Source organism: Hylaeus volcanicus, chromosome 7, assembly GCF_026283585.1.
Source record: "Hylaeus volcanicus isolate JK05 chromosome 7, UHH_iyHylVolc1.0_haploid, whole genome shotgun sequence".
NCBI lineage: Eukaryota > Metazoa > Arthropoda > Insecta > Hymenoptera > Colletidae > Hylaeus > Hylaeus volcanicus.
This window is the reverse complement of record NC_071982.1, coordinates 15,633,080-15,651,819: the sequence shown is the minus strand read 5'-3', so window position 1 is coordinate 15,651,819 and position 18,740 is coordinate 15,633,080. Positions and strand designations below refer to the sequence as shown.

Genomic DNA, 18,740 nt, shown 5'->3' with positions numbered 1-18,740 from the left:
AGTTCCTGTCGTTAGGAACACTCCCTTGATTAATTCCAAACGCGTGCTCGATTAAAGTTCTCGCGTTTAATTACGCGAAACGTTCGCTAATCGGGTTCTCTGCTCCGATGACAACAGGGTGCGGCCACGAGGGTGCGCCCGACACCCTGACGCGCCCTATGGTGCCAAACGGGGAAACAGAAGAGGAAAAAAAACGGAGACGAGCGAACGAAACGACACGATGGAAAAGAATCGAAGGGTTGGGCTTAGCCGCGCATTGGGAAATCGAATCGCGGAGGACAAGATAGCTGCCAGATGGATGGAACAAAGGAGAAAATGTGTCTGGAACGACAACGACTGTTGCAACGTTCGCGCCGCGGGCCATTGTGTTCGCTTAATGCTTGCGCACGGGCGCGATTTTAATTATCGAACCGCGATCGCGGCTGGGAATTTAATTTCCTTGACAACAAATCAAAACTCAAGATACAATTGCGCAACATATAATAATACCTATGTAATACACAAGAAAATAAACGAAACTAAAACTCTTCCCCCGTTACATTTAAAATTCTAATTTCACATGGAATAAATTCACATATACCTGGAATTTTGTTAATTTCAGCCTAGACTAGAGTGATTTAAGGTTCGACGGGAGTCGTAACGACATCCAGAAGCTCATTAAAAATACAATCGCCGCCGAGTGCAGTTTCGTTATCGGCACGTATGGAAGACACAAAGAAACGCTCGCCGCTCGCGACGATAAAACGAAAACAAGCCGCGATAAACTGGCTAAAAGTTCGAGCAACCGGTCGAATGGCCCAAGATAACGGAATTACGATCGTTCGTTACGAAAAGCGGGGAAAATGGGGGTACTAAACTAAACGCGGCACTACGCACATACGTGCGACGGGAATTTTTCCGACGAGTGGAGTATAAAACCGACGAGCAAAGGTGTTTCAACGAGTTTCACTCTCCGAAGATGTAATGGCACTTTGGAATTTAAGTTGAAAATTTAATGGAATCATATAGCATGATAATGGAAATCATTAACCATTTTTTTTTTTTTTTATATCTAAGGGAGACATGCTTCGTTAAATGCAAAAGGAAGCAATAATAGAGGTAGAAATAAAGGCTGCAATAATGGAGGTTCGACTTGATTTTTGTCTATGTTACAGGGAGACATGCTTCGTTAAATACAAAAGGAAGCAATGATAGAGGTAACAATAATCAAGGATGGAATAATGGAGGTTCGACTGTAATGGTACGCAAATTGCGATTTACCATAAATGTGGAAACTTAATCGATGAATAATGTGGTCTACTTCTTCGGGTGTAAATAATAGTATTTCAGCTGCAGATTTCAGCGCGCAACCAAGCGTGTTTCTCGGTCAGCGTCCGCGTGCGTATCGACGTGTCCGTTCGTGTTCGTCGCAATTTTGCTGAATCGTTGGCGCACTTTCTAACATGCATTACGGCTAAAGAGGTTACCATCCACCATTTCAGCTAATTGCACGTGTTCACGGGCACGCTGGTCTGGTTAACCGGCCGACAAAAACTTTTCGACGCGCAATCACCTGCGCGCGTACTGCTGGGGACAAACTAACCCCAGAGAAATTTTAACTTATATACCTTGACTTAAATCATAGAATTGTCCACACGGTGAAATTATGGCGGTGATAATATGTTGTGGAATATTTAGAATGAAGTTTATTTGTTTCTATCGCGACGTTGTTACTGGATGGAAGGCTTTTTTGTGTGGACCTTTTTTGACGTACAAGAGCTTTGAAATATTTCATCTTTGAAACAAATCTAACAAATACGTAATCAAACCGTTCAGTTTATTACATTGAAAACTCTGTAATGATTGGGTTCTACGTTTCCGTCGATGATCATATCTGCGAAAGGAACTCGTAAGAAGGTTCAGGTGGCGTGCGGTCTGTCGGAATGGCAAAAATTCAGCCACGATTGCCGAAAGTTCTGGAGCTCGCGTGCTCGCTTATGCACGGTCAGGCAGAAACTGCTAAGGTTATTTCCAGTGAGGCAATTCAACTTAATCCCTTAAATCGTCCAGGATGAAGTACCTAGACGTTTCGTCGCGGATACTTACGACCCATAGTCACGAACGCGCGAGGAGAGTCGGTGACTCTGGCGGAATTTCTCCTGCTTGTGGGTCGGCAAGAAAAAGTGGCGTAAATTTCCTTCCACGATTCTAATCTTTAGACCGTTAAAGGATTGGAAACAGATAGAAGATTTGGGAGGAGACTTGTCATTTTTTGAGAAGCGTTGAGAATCGTACGAGACTCGATCTGAGCAGGATGTATCATTGACTCTATAAACTATCATATGTGCTATTAGATTCTTTTATTTTAAATCATGAGTAAAATTGTAAAAATAAAATTCTTTAAAACGTTAAATAATTTTTGTACATTCGATATATAGGGTCCAAGAAAGACTGTTTATGTTTGAATCTACGTTGGAGGATGCACTCTTTCCAGCAGAGATCTAAAATATAGTTCTCCTAGGATAGAATTGTGAAATTGTTCCTCGTTGTTGCGAAAAAACTGAAACTGTGAAATTTCTGCAACGAGGAACTTTATCATTGCCCCCTTCACGGAAACGTCAGAAATATACGAGAGTATTATTGCGGCAATAGGAATGGGAGATTTAGGAGCGAGACCAGACTCGTTCTCTCCAGATATTGTTCGAACGCCAGTGTGCATAATGTATCGTGAAGTGAGCTTTTAATTCCTTCTAGGTTTGGTCTGGTCATCTTGCAAAACGTACTATTTCAAAATGTGAAATACATTAACCATATATATAAAAAAAAAAGAGTAAAAATATTATTCTAAAGCAAAATAATCCATACCTTAAACATAGCGACGAATAAAATTAAATTAAATTAAGAAGTATCTAAATTTCTATAATTTCCAGACAATTATTGTATCGATTGTGCCTGAATAAATGAATAAAACAACCCACTTCGCGACACGTCTACTGAAAGTTGAAAAAGTCCGAGGTTGAATCAGTTTGCATACCGACGTCCTGGTTCATCCCGACTCATTCCCATTTGCAGCGCCGCGCAACGAATGCCAATCCCACACGGGCCCGCAAAAGGAGGGGTTCGCTTTCTCGTCACGTATCAATAACGTCTGTCATTCCCTGTGCTACGGCTTCCTTATCCCCAGTGTAAATGTGCATTCTCCTCGAGAACTGTATGGAAATAAAAAAAAAAAAAAGGAAAAGAAAAACGGCACGCAGCGTTCCTTTTGTCAGGGTAGACAATAGACCTCTTGCGAAATCGTACATCGTCACTTTTAATTCGCCATGCTCTGACACTGGTCATTTGTATAGTCTGACACCGGGACGTCTCGGACCAGGGGAGTATCGACGCCAGGCATCGAACCTTCGGTTATTAATTTTCCACGCGTCGCTGTCCTATTTGTCAATCTCGATGGGGTTTGTGTCTCAATCCTTTTGCAATAAGTAAGTTTCTCGAAGTAAGTTTCTTTATGAATAAGTGAATCTAATTTTTCTGATTTTCCACTTTTTTCATCCGCTATAATTTTAACTCTATCGAATTATTATTCGAACAAGAATTCCTCCACCTGCGATTTTCGCAGACGATTTCAGGTATTGGCAAGCGCGGAAATTCGAGCATGTTTGTATTTTAAAGAAGCCAAGATGGCCGAACGGGGTCGAGGGCCGTGTTCAAACATTCTGTCCCGCGGTGCAGTACCACGAAAATCGAGCGAGCGTTCTTCGTGCAGCGAATGGCAATCCCACGCGCGTCCAACGTAACAAAGGCTCGACTTTCTCGTCACGTATCGATAATACTTTGTCAAATCGTGTGTCGGCGCCGCGGTACTTCCTGTTCCTTCCTCCAGCCGTGCACACGCTTCTCGTAATTTATGCGTCACAGCCTGTACAGAAATATTAAGCCGTTCGGCGCTCGAGAGGTCGTTCACCTTCTCATCTTGGTCCCTCTCCCGTTCGTGTTTTCGTATCTCCATTCTTCTTCGTTCCCCCGTGCGTTCACTTTGAGGCAAACATACCCCCCGATGGTGGTTTCGGGATTGTTTGCAAATATTAACCCATTAGGTTTACCGCGGAATTTTGATGGAATTTCAATTCGACGATCGAAGGTTTTAAGACAGGTTATTTCACGGAGAAAAGACGGAAAAAAGTAGGTCTCAGAGGTCACCGTGAAATCGAATTTAGTCTCACTATGAAACCATGAAATATCTGTGAAATTGAATAAAAGATCGATGGGGAATTGGACTTTAAAAGCCTCTCGATAGTTCTAGGGAATCTTCCACGTATTCCGAATTCAAAACTACGGTTGTGAAAGTAGATAAATCAGGATGGAGTCAGACGTAACGTCGCCGTCTGTGCCACGTTCTCCGAAGGTTCATCGACATTCGGCATCGAAACATTCAAAGAATCGAGGCTAACTCGAGGAATTCCAGGCTCGCCAAAATTCAAGTATGTAAATTTCAGCCGCGAAAACGGTTCTTGAGGCCAAAATCCTAATCTCTGGTTCAGCAGACCGGATCGCGACCAGGATGACCATAATTTAACGTTCCAACGGAATCACACGCTGTTACGCAACTGCTCGTAAGAATTTCATTCAATAAAAAAAAATACGATAATACTGTAACGTGGGAATTAAATAATAACTGTAGAAATATTACGTTTCTTGGCATTAATCTCTTCCTTGTTAAAACAATTTTAGTGGATGGATTCGAAATGGTAAGATTCTTTAATTTTTTAAATAAACGTTTACAAGTAATTGGGAAAGGATAAATAAAGATTTCCGAGGTAAATATTGTAGGAGTTCAGTATTGAAAACGAGACAACTGACGAAGATACGCGGAGCCAGCCACGCGCGTAAGTAGATAATACCGTCAGTGGTCAGACACAGCCAGGAGTACGCGTTCGACCAATTATTGAGACTGGAGACTTCCTACATTAATTACATGTATCGATGGATGATACACTTTACGGTTCGTGTCGTTATCGATGCCACCCTAGCATCATTTCATTATTATTATTGTAATTATTCGTTAGAAAAACTTAAGAACGTCTCCCGAGCGTACAAGAATAATTTCTTATAACGAGAGAATACAATTTATTCGTCACTCGAAATCATTTCGCGGGGTCTTCTGAGATCGATCTATCGCACGTGCGTGGTCTTCCGCGTAACGCGGAGGGACGCGTTCTGGGGAATCGAAGGCGACGGAGGAAGTGCACGGGGCAAACGGCCTCGGGCCGTCGATCGAGACCGCTAAGAAGGTCTCGGCTGGCCGGCGAGCAGTTGCACGAAGACACGAACGTCGTTGTACAAGCTTTTGCGCAAGAGGCATAATTACGGGCCGAAGAGGAAGCGAGCCGAGTGCGTTAGCACACGTAGGACGAGCGTTGAACGATGAACTTGACACTGCGCGCCAGGGAAACCGGGAACTGGTGAGATCGAGAGCGACCGCCGGAGAGAGGAAAAGAGAGAGTGAGACGGAGAAGGTGTACAACATGTGACGTCAGCTAACCGACCCGTGAATTATTTTTTATTCGAGAGATAAACACTGAGTCTAGTGGAGGTATAATTAAGGAGCTACATCGATTTGGTAATTTGGAAAAATTGAAAAATTTTGGTGTGCACGAAAGTGACGGAACCTTTGAAGATACTACAAAAATGGGGCCATTGAAACGTTCGTTATGATAGTAATAGTATGAGTGGTTTACTTGGAACAATAGTATCTAAAATGGTAAAGTAAATTAATAAAGCAGTGATAATGACAAATACCTGTGTTGGGAAACTTCATTTGGAATCATCGGAAGCTATGGATTTGTCTATGGTAGGCTTTCGTGACTCACCTGAAACAAAGACGAAAGATATGATTAGTAAAAAGAAAAAATTTTAATTTCGATTAGATCATGGATATTAATTCGTTTCACTTAGTACTCGATAAATCCAAAAAGTGAAAGCAATTATTCACAAGAGTCCCTTCTCGAGACCTTCAGCTCCCTCATAATTGAAAAATAAACTTTTGCACCTGTCGCCACTAAGTCTACCTACTCACATTCCGAACTTCATCGGAATCTATAAAACTGCTCGATTCGACCCACTCAATGAAGAGGAATTCTAATAAAATCTAGCCTCATCAAAGCTCAAGGATCTCCTTTCACTGAAGCGAACGCTGAAAAGTCGTCATCTGTCGAGACAAACAACTGTCTATCTGGCGAGACTTCGGGGAACTGGAACGATGATGGAAAAGGACGATTATAGATATTAAATGAGACAGTGGGAATGGGAACGAAACGATACAGGCATCACGCGACAAAAACCGCCGCTCCGAAGCAGGTGGAAGAAGACGAAGGTATCCACCAGCGACACGTGACGCTGACGCGTCGGACGATCGCGATGGCATGACGTATTAAGATCGCGAATTAAGATAGAGGCCGTATTCCAGGCGAGCCGTAAAGGATATCATACGCAGCTCGTTTGTGTCAGATTTGAAGAACGTGCGGAGAAATCCGTCTTCCCCTTTTCCTCGGACGTTTAACAACTGTCTGCTAACGACCGTTTCGGAATCATGATGAATTACTACGTTTCGAATCCCGATCATGATTAACCGGCGAACGTTCAATCGTGCTAAACTGTACCGAATTTGTAACACTACACGGTGGAACAGACTTCTACAAACGTGGTCGAACGAAATCAATTCTTGAAGATTAACAATATGATAAGCTTTTTTTTTACGGATTATTGTATTCGATTTGAGGTATTTAATCATTTGTTCTCCATTTCTATTAAATTGATTCGTCAAATAAGTCAGTTTTTATATCGTTGAAGGAACATGTCGATTGATTTTCCTTTCGTGAAATTAATCGTTGATTAAAGTCCTTGTATGCCTTGAAAGTATTGAAAGTCTCGAGTGTCCCTCATGTCCTCGATATTTTCCAAATCTTAAAGGTTTTCCATGGCTTGAAAGTCTTAACAGCCTGAAGCAGATCGATTGCACAATTCGACCACATTGTAGCCTACACCCCACTGGGCGCTCGACAAAGCAATCTTCCGGATTTCTCCCCGAGAGTAATGGTTTTCCTGGTTGGCTGCTACCACGAGCCAGCGCAGCTCGCCGCCAGACGGTCGCTAAAAAATAATTAACCCAATATCGAAGATCGTTCGGGCGGATAGCCGCGCAGTCGATCATACCAGACTTCCAGGTTTCGCAAAGGTCGAGCTTCTCGAGATGAAGAGGTTCGATAGAGCCGCGTTCCGCCAGCTGTAAGAGAGATACACGGGCTTCGTTCCAGATTCGCCCGAGTCCGGGATCACCCGCTTCCTTCTTTCTCCCGTTTGTGTAACAAAGTAAACGTGCCCGGCCAATTTTACGAACGCCGTGGCCGGCTCTTACTCAACCGCGGGGGCGTCGAGTCGATAATTTATATCGCCGTTTCTCGGGCTAAGAGCCCCGATGCGTTATGTTAGATGCAATACCGATCTCTCGACCCGATACTTAAACGCGGTTTCGCTTATTTTTTTTTAACGAAGAAGATGATGGAACCTTGAAAGATCGAAATACTTCCAAAGCAACAAAGCTCTTGAAAATAGTGACCCCAAGGGTCCCGATTGATCGATCCTGTCCGCATCTCACGACTCACGAAAATTACTGCTAATAATTGCTAATGACCGTGTGCACGAACAAAGGAGGACCGTTACCTTTCGGCGGTAACGATGGCGCGGAGGTAACGTTAGAGGCGGCGTTTATATGCAAATTCGCAGCTCGAACCTTCTCACGTCGAACGGGTCAACAACGCGACTCCCCTACGGTGAAAAAGCCAAATTATTATTCAGATAGCGAGAGAAGCCGATCTATCGTTCTCCGATCGCCGTGTCATTAGTTATGCAACACGGCACGTACGCGAACGTCCTGGACTTTTCGTCGTTTCTGTTGTATACCTGGTGTCGAGTGAATTGCATACTCTTCGAACACCCTCACCTTGTTCTTCGGAACTTCTGTTAAAGAGACGGGCACTGAGAATACTAAATTTATTATAATTAAGGCACTAGAGACTTTTAGTCAAACTATTCCATTAAGAAATCATATTTTCTCTTGTATCAACTTTGGGAGAATGAATTCGAGATCTTTATGCGTTTATAGTCGGCAAAGGATATTTGTGGACTTTTAAAGATCCCGCACAATGGCTATACAATGGGTCTACACAGTTATAAGTTATAAGAGTCCAGAGTACAGGGTCCCTTAATGTTCTCCAGGGGAATGTTAAAGCAACAGCTCGCCACAATGGTCGTATCACCATATACAATAACAACCGATACAAGTAAGAGTTTCCCATGCACGCTAATGGGCATCCAACAGTTCAAGGGCATCAATCAAGATCTCACAGTCCCAAGAAGCCAGCGAACGTGTAAACTTGAGGTTTCCGGGTACGAGACACGTCCGTTTGGAAAGCAGTTTCAACTGGCAACAGCCAAGACATTTCACCTGGGCTCCCATCAGGCCTTCCACTTGCTCTGCTGTTCCAGGACTCGAGACAATTTCACTTTCTATCGTTGAAAAGCCTGAATATCCTCGCTCTCAAGCTCTAGGGGGAAGACAGGAAATCTGGTCTGGATTGATACTAGTGATCGTTAACATCGAACTTTTATGAATGAAGAACTTTTATTCAACACACCACAGGTGCTGTGCTGGAAATATACACCTTATTTTTTTTTTTTTTTTTTGTGGAAGAAATCTTGATGGATACCCCTATTCTTTGAGGAAAAATCGAAACCCATCCAGAATTTGAACCTAAGACCAAGATGCCTGGTGCACGAAGAGAGTTCGATCAATCGAATTTTGATTAACTGATACTTGACATAGTTAAGTTACGAGGAAATTCTAGGAAGACCAAGTCTATCACTTTGGTTGACAACACGGAAGCTATAGCAATCGATCGAGGTCCTTGAAAATGTCATCTGAAGAACACCGGCACAATTTCAATCATATTCTTCGTCTGGGCGACAAAGACGCAAACAATGGGCATCCAAAAACGAAATCTAATTAATCGTTGTCGCCAGTAGCTTGCTAGGGTCGTATCTCATGAATATATAAACGTATTCAGGTAACGCGTGGCCTGTAACATGGAGTCCCCAGGTGATAGTAAACATGTGTCGATGCATAATCAAAGAATAATTTGAGGAACCTGGCTCTTGAAGGATGAGTCAGACTCTAGGAACAAACAAGTGTTTCATATATACTACCGCTTAAAAGTATCCGAACAACTGAGTTGCCTCTTCGCAGGCGTTGCCCTTGACCAATCCTCCAGAAACTACCTGATGGATGTCCTCTGCCTCTAGATGGCAGGTGACTCTCACCTTTCTCAGAACGATACAAGTTTCCCCTTATAGAATTTTCACCTGGAAGTCACGTGTAAGTCGAGATCCAGTAGATTAATCCACTCGTTCTCGCTGTAATCCAAGTTAAATTAATGATTTCAGATCCTATTCGCAAGAATCGCCTTGGTATCGTTTTCACACGAATCAACAAACTTGGACAGGATGTTGGCGCACGTGAAAGCACGCCACAGGTGATAATGAACACGTGTCCGAGGTGGTTGAGCGATCATAACCGGGTTGCGCTCACAGGGGCAATCTCGCCCAGCTAGAACGCGTTTGGGAACAAAAACCTAATGAAAAGCGCCTCGTCAGAGAACGGAGAAGGGGAGGGAGGGAGGGAGAAGTTAGGCGAGGGGAACTAACGCGTGACTGCGTGCTGCACGCCTGCACCGGATGCGTTTCCTCGGCTGTTACTTCGAAGGGGAGCGATCTGGCATACGAAAGCAAGGACAACCGACATTCCCGCACGAAAATCTAACCGAATGGCGATTGCTATGAAAACCTCGTTGCAACGCTATGCAAATGTCTGTGGCGGGGGAGATAATCGAGGTATAAGATGATGCGAACTGAATTTTCCACGAACTTTTCAAGTTTCTAAGAGTTCCATGTGTCTAATTGCCTACGCTATCGATTCTCGAAGTTCAAGGCGAGGTTCGACGTGCCCCGAGGCTTCTTTACCGAGTAAATGTTTCCTCGGTGTTGAAGCGCTAGTGTGAATACTGTTTGGATACAGCGTGGAAATATTTGACGCCGACAAACGGGCGTGTTAGCGCGGAAATACTTTCGCCGCCTGTGCTTCCACGAATAATGAAGATTCGTTAGAAATGAAGAAAAGAAATACAATGATAATTAATAGCGATACAGAGCTTGAATGGAAATCGATTTCATAATTTGTTTACGGTTGTAGCTGAGCTGCGATCCGGTTGGACACCGCAATGAAAAGAGCAAGGCCTTTCGAGCGGGATTATTTATACACCGTGCATTACCATTACGATATTATTCACTTACACGAGTTGATAAGTGTTATGGAAGTCAATTATGCGATTACCGGAAAAGGGGCACTGTGTAATAACGCACCGTGCAATTTTCGATACGTACCGATGTGCCTGTGCCTGCAAATTGGCCGCAAGCATCTCGTAATAGAGTCCAATTATCGCTTTTGAATGAATAAAAGGGATCTTGCGGATCGAAACACCGAGGTCGGTATTAAAATACTAACGCATCGCTACCGGTAGCTTTTCCAACAATTACTAATGATTCATTTGATTGTTTAGTGAGTAAGTAAATGAAAATATTTTGGAACGATAAAATATCTGTTTTCTTTCTGAAGCGCACTTGCGCTTGAGAATACCTATATCTATATCAGTTCAGAGCACCGCAGTACTAACGGGGCCATTCCTCGACATAGGAAATCATTTGGAAAAGGGAGTGAATCCTTTTCTCGTTTAGTCAATCTATTGGGCGATCGTTAAATTCGATCGGCCAATGTAATGCCAGAGTAATTGCGCTCGTGATCTCCACGGCCGGCGTCTCGCTTTTTGCGTCGTGAGATCATCTTCCTTTCTCCCTTTGGACCTTGGACCTGGCTTCCCCTTTTCTCCACCTCGGCTGGAATTCGTTGTTTGCGCTACACGCGATCGTTATTTAATACAGACTCGGATTTATTCGTAGGAACGAAAACGCACTTCCTCGGTCTGGAATTTTGATTAATTATTCGAGACAAACTCCAGAACTGCGTCAACATGATTTCATTCCGAAATTATAATTTTAGAATGTAGAAATAAATTGAAAAGATGTAGATCTAACCAAAATAGAAACTCAAATTAAATTTAAGGGAGCTACACTGTATCAGCCCTCGGAAAATTGCACCGCGCTGGAAGGAGCACGCGGAGGACTCCGTGTAAATCATCCTGCTCCACGCACCAATGTAATGGCGCGGTGATAATATCGAGTTACACGAAGGCGCGAATTACTAATTTGCAATTTACATGCGCGACAAAGTAATTTTCAAGGGGGACGCTTCGATGCTTAGCGTTCAACGGTTATTAGACGACCACGACCTCTCCCTGCACTTGTACGACACAAAATAGCACCTGCGGAAACAGGGAGCACCGCGATTCCGATTTCGATGCATCTATTTTTCCAGAGTCGGTGTTTCTTGCGCGAAAAGGAAGGAAAACGTCGGAATGGATTCTCGCAGAAAAGTATAAGGGGAGTTAATCTGCCAGGAGGATCTACCGTGCGCTAGTTAAAATGCAGAAAGCTTGTAAAGCTTCACAGAGTAGCCAGACTGTAAAATCAGATAAACTAGAGACTCTTGGTGCTGGCTGGGATTCACATAGACGACTTTCAAGGTTAAATAAAATATATATGTACGATATATGTGGTTTATAGAAACATACATAAATGTATGTTTTATATAAATGGGATATCTGTCTCTATTCCTCCTAATTCATTTATATGTTTATATTTATATGAAGTATATGTATATAATATATATAAAATGTACTAAAGATTAAAATTGGCTGAAAGATTCCTTCGTTTTCGATTCTGCTTGAAGAAATTTCGATAACAGAGAAAGCCTTCGCTTCGAGAGGAGATAGCGAACGAAATGAAACCTTCGAAAAGGCAACATAAATTTTGAAACCTTCAATCTGACCGGACTAATTGCCAGGTTTCACTTAGTTCTGCTCTGAATAGAGTGGACGAAATAAGAAGCTGTCCAGACTTTTCCAATATGTCTACTCGCCGAGGTGGAACGTTGGCGAAGTAGGAACCTCGTCCTGGGTAAAACGACTCGCAAAAGGAACAAATTTCAACGCGGCTCGCGACATTTACATAGAAAACCCGTAACGGAGACCTGTTCCTCGCGTCATCGTGGAAACCATGACGTCCGCAGCGGGGGGCGTAGTTCGTCGAACTTTTTCGCGACGTAACCGTCTAATTAACGTCGGCGTACTAAGTGGAGTCGCGCGAGAACACCTGGAACGTGACGTCACGTATTTATAAATAATTGTCAGCACCGGGGGAAAGCGTGTGTCGTCACGTTCAATGCCGCGCGCATTTCTCGTTCGCCGTCTTGTAATTTTATTCGCCTTCGAATGGCATGCTCGATGACGCCAACGATGAGCCATCCCCTCTCAAGGATGCTCAACCCCATCGTTGGATCCTTCGTGCCCTTATCATTTCGCGACTTTGTTGCTAATTCCGGCTGAAGTGGTTACTGATCTCATCTTCGAAGGAAATCATCTAGTTGTACTTTATAGGTTGTGTAGAAATGTTTTTATGTTGGGAGGGCTGGATATGGTGTAAGAGGATAAGCTCCATAGTGAAACAGGGGGTTTATGGGACTAGTATACTAGAGTGAATCTAATTTATATTAATATTATAAGGAGGAAATATCGTATGTAGCGAGTAGTCTCTTAAAATTTTTAAAGAATAGAAAGCTACGGTACACCTGAGTAACATGGGCTATACCTTATTTTGATAAATCTACTCAACAACTAACGATACTTTCAGCTACTATTAAAATTGGGAACCAATCGTGTGATTCGTTTACACCTTCCTCGATAAATTTGAAAGAAACAGTAGTATAAATAATGGCTACGTTCCGGTGTTAAGTCGGTTAAATTAAGAGAGACGAGCAGTCAAGGCGACGCTCGGTAACAGTGAATCATCTAACGAGGATGTACGCATCAGTTTGACGTTCAACGACGGCGCGGGATTATCGTAATCTTAGAACGTATCTTCGTATGGGAAGAGGATTTAACCGTTTCAATGCTACCAGGACGCGCGTAATTCAACGAGGCCACGAACGAGCGGGCTTTTATTTCTCGAGACGGCCGCAGCCCGCGACGAATAGAATGCATTTTTCAATGGTTGTGACATTCTTCTGCGAGTCGCCGCGCGTCGTCGTCGCATTTTTATCTGGCGAAAGAGGATTTCGATGACATTCTACGCGACAAAGTATTTTATTCAACTCTGCGTCCTTCGTAGACCGAACTTGCTGGTGCCTTTGTCGAGGCACGGTGAGTCACGTGAGTATGCTACCTTCGGCCACTTTGAAAGGTTAGAATATTTTTAAGGTGGAAGGTTATAGGGGATCTTTATGCGTGGGAACACCTCGTTTACTGCACGGGAGCTTCGATCGTTACGTGGTGGCTACAAGTGGAGGATTAACTAAGGTTAAGTCTGGACAAATAGAGTAGAAAGAAACCAAGGTGGATATGTTGTGAAAGATTACTCTTTTGATTGGTTACCTCAATTATTGCAGTTTCCAGCTCCTATTTTACTGCAGTTATCGAGATTCTCCGCTGTGCTCTGTATTAATTGAGTTCAAAGGTAAGACAATTCCTCTGGGACACTACGACAACCCTATGAACTAAGGTTGATTAAGACAATGTTTCTCTACTTCCAACGCTTCTGGCTTGAATGGCTCCAGTAAATAAAAAATTTCCGTCTCCCCTACTGTAAACCCAACTGCCGTCTAAATCGTCGTCATCATAGTCTGATAGAGCAGTACAGGGGGAACACGGCGCAAAACCGTGTCGCGGTGATTGCGGGGGTAATTATAGCGCCGATAATGGCGGATACCGCACGTGCTTCCGGTGGAACGTAAACGTTGCACGGTTGTCGAAATCGCGACGGCGAGGCCATCAATTACGGGACGTACATAAATCCAACCGGTGCGACGAAGCTTCCACGTTTGCAGGAGTCGGGACGACGACTGAAATAGGCGTCCCCCGTGGAACTAGTTTTTACCGTAAATCCGCGGACGACAGCGGAGTCGGAAGAGTCCGGGGTATAAGGACTAGCCGCAAACTCGACCACGAGCTCGACCTTCCGCGACAAAGGGACTCACCGTCGCAAAAATAAGTCCCGCCTCGCTTATAGAGCACCGCCGCCACCATCTCTCGAAATAGTACAAGAGAAACTGAGCGACGACTTCAGGGTATATCACGGGATCGTGGTTTTTTGGTACGGCAGCTTCGATAGGCAAGAACCCTTGGCTACTGGAACAGAGGAGAAAGGGAACGGAGCGATGGAGAATTTATAAGCGGGTCGACAAGGTACACGTGAGTGCATTGAGTTACCCTCCCCCCCCCAGAATTCATTTGTTTCTGGTATGACATTGCTGTTGGGATAAAATGCATGATAGTTGGGAGTAATGAATGGAAGCAGGTTGGAGATGTATGAAGAAAACGAGTTTTTAATCTTAGAAAGAGCCTTGTGCAACGAAGATATGCTACAACAAGTAAAGAAACATCTATGGCCTTGGAAACACGTGATCCTGAAGAAGAAAACGACGCCTTGACCCCGTAAAAAACATTTTCACCAAACGCATACAATGCTTCGTAAACTCACGCATATAGACGTCAACGCATACAAATTACCTTCAATAAAACGAAACGAGAAAGAATGATGCATACCGCGCCATGACTCGGAGGATCAACCGTGTCGGATTCGATCGACCATGGCTTCTCCCGAATTGAATCGTATTAACCGATCGATTATACCTTCGAGATACGCGGTGCACTGTGCAGGCTCGCGGTACGCTCGCCGTGAACGTTGGTATACTCTCCTCAAGGTCACGGGGCCTCAAGTAGGGGCTGGATGCGCAGCATTGTCAGTGAAAACTAGCCTTCAGGCCGCAGACATTCGCGCATTTAAGGCAACCGGCGTCGATCTCGGTCGCGCTCGCGCGTTCCCCTCGCTCTCGGTTGCTCGCGTGCACGGACTGATCGCGTTTAAGTAATTAATTCGACGTGGCCGATTCGCGTTCGTTGATGCCACGAGCGAACGTGAAATCAATCCGGTTCGTTGAACTTCCACGGATGAGGGAGAGAACCGTCCTCCGTATAAATAATTCCGGGACGAAATATTGGCGGTCAGATCGGACGAGCGGACGACAAAGGCTGAACTCCGCAGCTGGTCCGTCTTGAAAAATTAACCGAGGGCGATGGAGAGGGAGGGGAGGAGGGGGCAAGATCTCTCGAGAGAGCCGCTTTTCAAGTTATCGGAATCAAAAAAGAGTAACGAAAGAGAGGAGGCGACCGCGCCGTTGTCCGAGCCATTGATCTCTCGACGGAGAGAGGGATCGCCGCTTTTTCACCGACGCGACGTTTCCACTACTCCAGTACGTCTCTGGCGTCGACTGGAAGAACCCAAGTCGATTAACCGAACATAAATACGTCTTGCTATGGACAACCTAAGAGGAGGACAATGGTCGCGAGTAAACGCGCAACTTGAGACTCGAGAGCTATAATACATAGTTTTATTTAGTCCCTCCAGAGAGATGGATAGCTCTAGCTAGACGATGAGGAATCTTTTGAAATTGGTTAGGTCTCGATTAGTTTTAAATTTGCTTTACTCTCCTAGATTCTCGAAGTGAGAGCGAAGAGTTGTACCAGGTTCGTTTAGTTTCCCGAAAAATGTAAAGAAAGTTCTAACTGAACCAGAGATGAAGAACATCTAAGAATCGAAAGGTTACGTCTGGGTTAGGACTGCGAATCGAGAAAAGGTAATCCCCTTCCACCACTCTTCTACCTCGCTCCCTTCGACCAAAGAAGATACCGTCCTCCACAGATAAAAATTTCTAGGATCGGGGCAACAATCATAACTTTTTGCCCGTTACAAATACGTTCGAGACCAGTCTGGCATAAAAGTGGTCGCCAGTCGGACGCGTAGTATCCTCCTCGGCGGCGTCCATCCGCAGTCTTAATATTCACCTTACATTTCCCGTGGCAGGAGGATGCGCGCGCTTACGAAAACGACGCAAAAACCCGCTAATCCTGTTTCGTTCGGGACGTCGTTACACGGTTGCAAGAATTATTATCATTATTGATTTTTCTCGATGATGCCGCGACGTGGACTCGTTACCCCTTCCGCGGTAGAGGCCGACACCCTTTAAGCGATATCCGTCGTCTTCCTCGGTTTCAGCATCCGCGTTAAGTGATTATTGTTCGCGTCCTCGTCGGGACAGAATCGCGATGCAAATGATCCAAGAACGAGAAGAAGTGACAACATTCGCTATATGCATTGGTGATCATTTTCTTTTGGACTCGGGAAGCTCTGATAATTGGCAGTAAGGTAAGAGGTATGAAACAGAGTCAGACATGGTTCTTTGTGCGATATCCCTGCAGGTGAGGGCGGAGGTGGATAGTAAAAATTGAAATGATTATTTATTATTTCTTCATTCAGAAACTGTAAAGGTGGTCCCTGTTAGATTCGGTAAGATCAGTGCGGCCGTATTGAGATTTAAGTAGATTCAGCCGATCCTGGTCAAACACGGCAATGTCTACTTCCAGTTCGACACCAGTGCGACTATCGTGGTGGATAAGATTTGACAAAGCAAATCTTTATATGATTAGCGTATTGTATTATTAAAAAGACGAAATTCTAAAAGCCTTTATTATAAATAAAATCGAAACTTAAAAAATGAATTAAGTCACTAAATTGTAAATAATTTCACAAATCCTTTATAATTTCATTTCCTGCAAATTCTGATATTCCTGTCATTCCTACGGCAGAATTTCCGTTTCTGTCTCGAATTCCATCCGCTGGCCGCGCTGTACCCGACGAAATCGATTTTCCCGGTCGAGTGAAAATCCCCTCGGGAGAGGAAAGTTTCTCCCGAGCCACTCGCGTCGTTCAGGCCGTTGCCACTAGAAAACGCTTTGCTAAAAGAAGGATCGCGAGCAGGGAAGAGTGAAATATAAGGGGCAGAGGGGGGTCCGCCCCGCTCTCGAGCGGCGACTTCGAAACGCGCGTAATGGCATTCCTCGTTCTCAGCTGCGTTCGCACCCTGACCTTACTCGCCCATATTCGGGCCTGATCGTGATTGCTTTCTGCCTTTTTGCCCGCCAGCTTTCTGTCTCTGTATACGTCCACGCGGATGCGCGTTACTCTTTTCACGGGCTCTCTTAGTATCTTTTTCTTTCGAAGCGGTGAAGCGAGAGTGGGTCTCCGTTGTTACACTTTCGCTACCTTTGGTAGCTTCGAAAATGCCGCACACCTATCTTAGACTCTGTGTCGTCAATTACTCACACCTTTACAATGAAATACCTTTCGTTAAAATAGAATATACGTGGCGGATACAAAGGTGATTTGTTTCCAAGTTTACAAATCGAATTAATAATCCTACTTTAATGTCTATATCGTCTACTCTAGCACGAGAAAATCTCATCTAATTCAACCAAACGACAATTTAAACATTTTCTACGTCAACGCCAAAGATTTCCATCTTCTACCTTTCCCAGAAAAGAGTTTGCCCCGCCCACCTACCTCCTGCCCGCGGCCAGTGGCCCTCGACTAGCCCTTGCGATTTGAACAGGGTACGAGCGGCTCGTCCCGCCACCGTGTTACGCGAGGACGCGCGTTTAAAAGCGGCCAGGCGATGCGCGCTGGATATATATCGCGTGTTTCGAGCGGAGTGCAACGCGGGCCGAGCCGTGAGCGCAGCGTGCATCGCAATGCAGCGCAGCCAGCATAAAACAAGCTGCCATACATGGGGCGACCGTCAGCCGACTCCGGGTTATAGCAGGACCAGCTCGCTACGAGCTCCGAAGCAAGACGGACGGAAAACTGGCGGAGGGAGACGGAGAAAGAGGGCAGAGAGCCAGGGGGAAAAGAGAGAGGGAGGGGGAGGGAGAGATCCAGTGGATCGAAGGTGGAAGGAGAAGGATCGCGATGAGAGGCAGAGAAAGAGGGGAAATAGAAGGAGTCCGGATAGAAGAAGGAAGGGAGCCAGGATAAAGGCGCGAGAGAGGGCAAATGGACGGAAAGAAAGGGATGAGAGGGGCGGAGAGAGGGAGAGACACCGGTAAGAAGCGGAAAGAGAAGAGTGGTCGGGGTGGGATGGAGGTAGAGGGAAGGCAGACACGAAGGGTGGAAGGACGAGGAGAGACAGAGACTCCGGTGCACCGTGTTATCCGCGGGTACATGCGATAAGCCCGACTCTCGCCAACGGGGAGCACGTCAAAAGGTCTCGGAGGTCCTCGACACCCTCTGGAAGTCGAGTTTCGTACGACAGGCGGGAGTATACCCCTGGAGGATTGGTGTGTTGGTATGACTGACTAACGCGTGGACGATCGAGGGTGATTATTTATTTATTATCAGTGGCTTGAAAGCTCTGTTTGTTTGAACCATTAGTAACCACTAAATTCAACAGAAAGAAAAAGGTTGTCAGAAATTTCACTGTTTGGATTACACTCAACTGTGAGAAGGATCGTCATCCAATGGCCAAACCTTCGGTAGCAATTTTGGTCATTAGATGACAAGCATTCTCGTAGTCGAGTGTAGCCTAGAGCTTCCTAATTACAAAACGATTTTCTAAGGCAGGCTAACGACTATTTACACTAGGCAGA

The 18,740-nt window shown here is 44.8% G+C and overlaps 1 protein-coding gene across 8 annotated transcripts in view; it reads right to left on the bottom strand.

The window, feature by feature from the left end:
* LOC128880276 (uncharacterized) overlaps nucleotides 1–18,740 on the bottom strand; it is a 162,783-nt gene that overhangs the window by 102,696 nt on the left and 41,347 nt on the right. For 6 of the 8 annotated variants that reach the window (XM_054130187.1, XM_054130191.1, XM_054130184.1 and 3 more), the window contains one exon: nucleotides 5,779–5,849. The exons of the other annotated variants lie outside the window; for them this stretch is intronic. The gene's annotated coding sequence lies outside the window, so the exon portion shown is untranslated. The remainder of the gene's footprint in view (nucleotides 1–5,778; nucleotides 5,850–18,740) is intronic. 8 annotated transcript variants of the gene reach the window in all.